Raw genomic sequence first — 6,000 nt, forward strand, 5'->3', positions numbered from 1 at the left:
TTTTACCACAACAAAACTCTAATCACCTAATCACAACAAGTCCATCAGCAGCACTGTCTTCCTCTTATATTCCTTTTTGATTTAAAGGGGCCGCAGTCTGCATTCCTGAGGTTCACAAGTTCACAACTCAATCATGCTCCTTTATACTCCTCCTCCAGACTCCCCCTGTCCATTTCCCTCAAGGCAGATGGATGGATTACGACGAGTCCCCTCAAGTGGGACTGAAATTACTGACTGACTACATGCTTGCTGATTGCTGACAGAGTTACTTTTGATATTTACAGGAGGGGCTGCCCTGTGGGCCCTCACTTTCTGAAGAAGATGCGGACAAAATGTAGAACAGGTAATGAATAATTGAGAAGATGGCATGCACTGGACAGCAATGGCTGTCTGGCTCTGATGAAACCAATTGCTGTTTGTTTTTTGTGCATGAAATGATGATTCATATGTCTTCTTGTCTTAGTTATTATCTAATCTTTCACACAGTAATTGTAACTCATGTCAACAACTCTTTTTTTTTTACCTTGTTTAATTAAAATTGTACTTCAAATTCAGGGGCCACTATATTGCATTTCACAAAATATGCAAAATGTGCTTGGAGCGGACTCACTTGCCAATATACCATGATGATTGATTAAATAATATATCTTTTTTCTTTACAGTCACTCACTGGGATGGATGGATCATCAGCATCGATTTACGGAAGAACTATGGCCAATTTGTGAGAGGCAAACAGGTAAACCAGTCTACAACAACTACTACAGCAGGACTACATGTCTGTCTATTCGTGGTATGTATTGGTCAAGGGCAAGGCAGTGTACTGTTGTCGTTATGCCAGGCAGAGTCCACTCCAGACAGCAGTTCATGTAAAATTGGGGCTATGTGGCTTTCTGCATACAATTAGATATGCTTTGTCTGTCTGACAAAGAGCCTAGGTATGCTACATCAGGTTGCTTCACTCAGTGGTGCCTGCCTTGACCCTCTGCATGGCACTGCCTCAAGCTTGGGCCAAACATCCGTTATGTTTGCAAAATTTGCTGTTTTTCGGTATTTTGCAAATCTCGCGAAAGTACAGAAAAATCGCAAATTCTTGAGCGGAACGGATTTTTGGCCCATGCTTGCGGCAAGGCCATGCAGACGGTCAAGGCAGGCACCACTGAGTGAAGCATCCTCCTGATGTAGCATACCTAGGCTCTTTGACACAGACAGACAAAGCATATCTACGGTTTAGGGTTCAGTACGTTTTACTAGGGTTTTTGGGTTTACGTTGGTATGGTTCACGCTGATTCTAGGGCTCGGGCCCGATGAAGGCTCATTCATAATGATGTAGGCAATGTTTTAGGGGGGTTTGGTGTTCTTTGGTCCAGAATTGGCAGAATTTTGGCCTTTTCGGGTGTTTTGCGGGCTCGTGTGTTTGGGTGAAAACTAAGTGAAAACTAGTCGTAGACCTTCTTCTTCTTCTTCATCTTCTTCAAAGAGTGCAGTGGTTCGATTTTGTTATGCCTTGCTGAGATTCTTGTGAATCGCTGGAACAAGTGACTGTCCAGGTGAGTTTCAAGAGGATCAAAGTAGTGGAAGTGCTGAAAACAGCAATGTTTTGTGAACAGCGCAATTTGCCATGTTTTGAATATACCAGTATTGCATGTTTTTGGGGGGCTGTATGGGGGTGTTCTAGATTTGTGGGGGAGGGTGTGGGGGTCTGGGAGCACTGCTGGGATAGCATAATTTTTATTGGAAGTGATTTGAAGAAAATCCATGGTGGGAAAGAGGAGTTAGGGCCTAGCTGCAGAGCGCGTTTGGACCGATGTTGACTGGTTGGCTGAAAACGTTCTAAGTATGAGTTATTGCATTTTTGCTTTTTGCCTGTTTAGGGGTGTTCTGCTTTTTTGCGGGTGGCTGCAGGGGTCTAGGGGCATAGCTCGGAAGGTCTAATATCGGAATCAAGTGTTTTGGACCAAATCCATGGTGAAAAAGTTTTTGCGTTTTTGCTCACTTGCCTGTCTTTGGGGTGCTGTTTGGGGGGCTTCCAGGTTTTTGTGGATAGGTTTTGGGGTCTGGGAGCGCTGCTGGCACAGTCTAATGTTGATTGCATTTGTTTTTCAGGAAATCCATGGTGGAAAAGCGGAGTTAGGGCCTAGCTGCACAGCGCATTTGGACTGAATTCCAGGTAGGCCCGAAATTTGCTAAGTCTCACTTTTTGGCGGTTTTGCTTTTTGACTGTTTGGGGGTGTTAAACTTGTTTCCGCCTTGGTTTACGGGTCTGGGGGCATTGCTGTGAAGGTCTAATACCGTATAAAAGTGGTTTGGAGAAAATCGGAGGTGAAAAAGTTTTTCCATTTTCAGGAATTTCGCTCACTTTAGCGTTTTCGGGGGGCTGTTTGGGGGGGTTCCTGGTGTTTGTGAGTGGGTTTTGGGGTCCTGAAGCAAAACTGGGTATGGATACTTTTGATTGAAAGAGGTTTGACGTAAATCCATGGTGGCAAAGGGGAGTTAGGGCCTAGCTGCAGAGCGCGCGGAGTGATTTTGGAACTAGGGCTAAATATTTCTAAGTCCCTGTTTTTGTATTTTTGCTTTTTGCCTGTTTGGGGGTGTTAAACTTTTTCCGCCTGGGTTGACGGGTATGGGGGCATTGCTGTGAAGGTCTGATACCGGATAAAAGTGGTTTGGAGAAAATCGGAGGTGAAAAGGTTTTTCCATTTTCAGGAATTTCGCTCACTTTAGCGTTTTCGGGGGGCTGTTTGGGGGGGGTTCCTGGTGTTTGTGGGTGGGTTTTAGGGTCTTAGAGCAACGCTGGGTATGGATACTTTTGATTGCAAGAGGTTTGACGGAAATCCATGGTGGCAAAGGGGAGTTAGGGCCTAGCTGAAGAAAGTGTTTGACACTATTTTTAACTTAGGGCTCGTTAGGGTTAGCAGTATTGCATGTGTTTGGGGGTGTTCGAGATTTTGGCAATTGGATATTGGGGTCTTCTCTTGGAGCACTTGTCGAGAAATGTCTAATTTTGGTTGCAAGTGGTTTGAAGAAAATCCATGGTCGGAAAGGGGGGATTTGGGCCTACTTTACTTTCAAAGTACGGTTTGTCACCATTTTCCACTAGGTTTCAGACAGGTAGCAGTATCGCACGTTTTTTGTGGTCTGATTGGGGGTATTCGACATTTTAGCGTCTGTGTTTAAGGGTCTGGGAGCACTGCTGGGAAGGTCTAATTTTGTTCTAAAATCGTAGTTTACACTACACCTAGCTTGAGGGGAAAGATCCGCAAAATTTGCCCATACTTATTTATCCTTCAAAAGGAGACTCAGAGTACGCCCTTTCGAAACTATTGTACTGTCGATTCTGAAACTGAAAGTGTGACTTTTTGCACTACACAGCGTACGTACCTTATATTTTTTTCTCAGTGGTGTTTTAATATCACTTCCTGTTTTTGCATCAATATTTACAGGGCGGCTTTCACCCTGTGCAATGGAAAAAAGGATGAAGGCCGGCTTCACATTAGCGACCCGCAATTTAGCATCCGCCAGGCAGGCAGTGGACAGAGTGTCTTCTGGTCACCAACATTGATCGACGGAGCGTCAGATGGAACGGAGGAGTACCGCAAATAAGAGGAATGGTTTGATGCATGCAACTTCCCAAATTCAACAGGACAAGTACAGCAACATACAGTAACAGTATCCATTCATTTCTACTTATCTTTTAAGTAATGTTATTGCTGTGAACTTCTATGAGTGTGACTCTGCATTTCTTTGCTCTCTGCTTCTAAATGTGCTATGTTTTTGCTATGTTTAACAGAAATTTAATGTTCTAAGTGTTTATTCTCTCTGAGGGCAGAGAGGCAAGTGAAATTGCGTAATGACGGCAGTCATTACGCAATTTCACTTGCCTCTCTGCCCTCAGAGAGAATAAACACTTAGAACATTAAATTACTGTTAAACATAGCAAAAACATAGCACATTTAGAAGCAGAAAGCAAAGAAATGCAGAGTCACACTCATAGAAGTTCACAGCAATAACATTACTTAAAAGATAAGTGGTACATTTCAGGACAAGATGTTTCATTCATGCTGGTAAGTTTGAAAAACCAAGCGTCCAGTAACTACCGCCAACCCCCACACAAAATAATATGAGCACGTATACTGTGTTTTGGTATGACAAATATAATTATTAAGAAATATAAATTATGGATGTTGTTGTCACAAAAATAAAATAAATTACCCCAGCTCACCCCCCCCCCTCACTAACCAAACCAATGTCCAAAAATCAAAAAGTCCCCTTTCCCAAAAACCCAATTCCCACCCCCCCAACAGTCTTTAAAAAAGGGGCAAGGGACAGTCACTTCCTCCGGTGGCGTAGTGTGGATAGCTGGGGCTGCACGTCCCGCAGCTCTTTGCGGAGGTCCCGGAGCTGGCGCTGATGTTTTTCTTCCAACCGCTCCAGGTAGTCCACTCGCTTTCGGAGGCGGCGCACACGTGCCATCCAGGCTCTGGGGGCAGCTGTTGTTTTTGCTGCTGTGCGGCGGCGGCAGGAGGCTGTCGGGCCACGGCTCCGTTTGGCTGGAGGCTTGTGGCTGGTGGACCCGGGGGCAGTGGAGGAGGATGTACTGGTTGATGTTGATGTGTCCTCATGCTCCCGAGCCCACAACCGCCGATACTCGGCACAAATAGCCTCCAGCTTACGGGCCCTGGCCCGGACAGCCATTTCCTTGCGGGTGAGCTTTTTTGGAGTAGCATCTATGAAGAAAAAAAGAAAAATGCTGTAGCCAATAGTCTTTAACATAAAGTCAAAATAATTCAGCGTAAATTTGACACTCAGTAACACCAGCATCAGTAACACCAGCAAGTAGCAAACACAGTATAACATTTTGAAGATAACGGACCAGGTTTTTTGATTGTCGATCCACAACTGGCGCCTCCCGTGTGTGACGTTATTTATAATTTCTAACCACTATTTTGACGGTGCCCCAGATAGGAGGAAGAACCTAAACCTCCAATTAGGACCAAGATCCAAACATAATTGATACAACAGGTATCTGTGCACACATCGCCTTTTACAGAGTAAATGCTCTAGGTAATCAAACAACACAAGCAATAGACAAACAATGTGGAAGTAGTCTTGATGGAAGTTTTTCTTCAATTCAGATTTTATTTACCACGCCCAGCCAACACGTGTTTCGTCTGGGCTAGTAGCCCACGACTTCAGAAGGGCTCCCGCGGGCAGCGGTTCCAAAGCTATGGCCACAATGGCTATGTGCTCTCAGCCGGTTCTAATTCCGACCCGGCTACCGGGTACTGTGGAGGCTCTCGCTGATTTGTCTCAGCCGTCCGTGTGATGGTTTATACCAAAGATGCGACACACCATAGGAGTATCCGTGTGCGCGGCAGGTTAAGCCGTACTGCTTTCCAGCGCCTCCGCGTGTAAATGCGGAAGTCGTTTATACGCGGAGACGCTGGAAAGCTAAGACGGCTGAGACGAATCAGCGAGAACCTCCACAGTACCCGGTAGCCGGGTCGGAATTAGAACCGGCTGAGAGCACATAGCCATTGTGGCCATAGCTTTGGAACCGCTGCCCGCGGGAGCCCTGATGAAGTCGTGGGCTACTAGCCCTGACGAAACACGTGTTGGCTGGGCGTGGTGAATAAAAACTGAATTGAAGAAAAACTTCCATCAAGACTACTTCCACATTGTTTGTCTATTGCTTGTGTTGTTTGATTACCTACAGCATTTACTCTGTAAAAGACGACGTGTGCACAGATACCTGTTGTAACAGTATCACATTTTGGCATGTATCCTTCCGCCGTCTTTGTAAGCCTGTGACATTACTGGGAGTTTCAGGAATTCCACTAGCAGCACTATGGGTTGACTCACTACTACATGGAGAGAGTACTAAAAAAAGGCCTTTTTTACTTTTTTTCTCTTGTGTTGCAAAAGAAATTACTGGTACGTGAACTTGTGGTAGCCGCCATAATGGCAGCTCACTCAGCTTTCACCCAAGATATACAGACACAG

The sequence above is a fragment of the Lissotriton vulgaris genome, chromosome 2_1 (genome assembly GCF_964263255.1).
Source record: "Lissotriton vulgaris chromosome 2_1, aLisVul1.2, whole genome shotgun sequence".
Lineage (NCBI taxonomy): Eukaryota > Metazoa > Chordata > Amphibia > Caudata > Salamandridae > Lissotriton > Lissotriton vulgaris.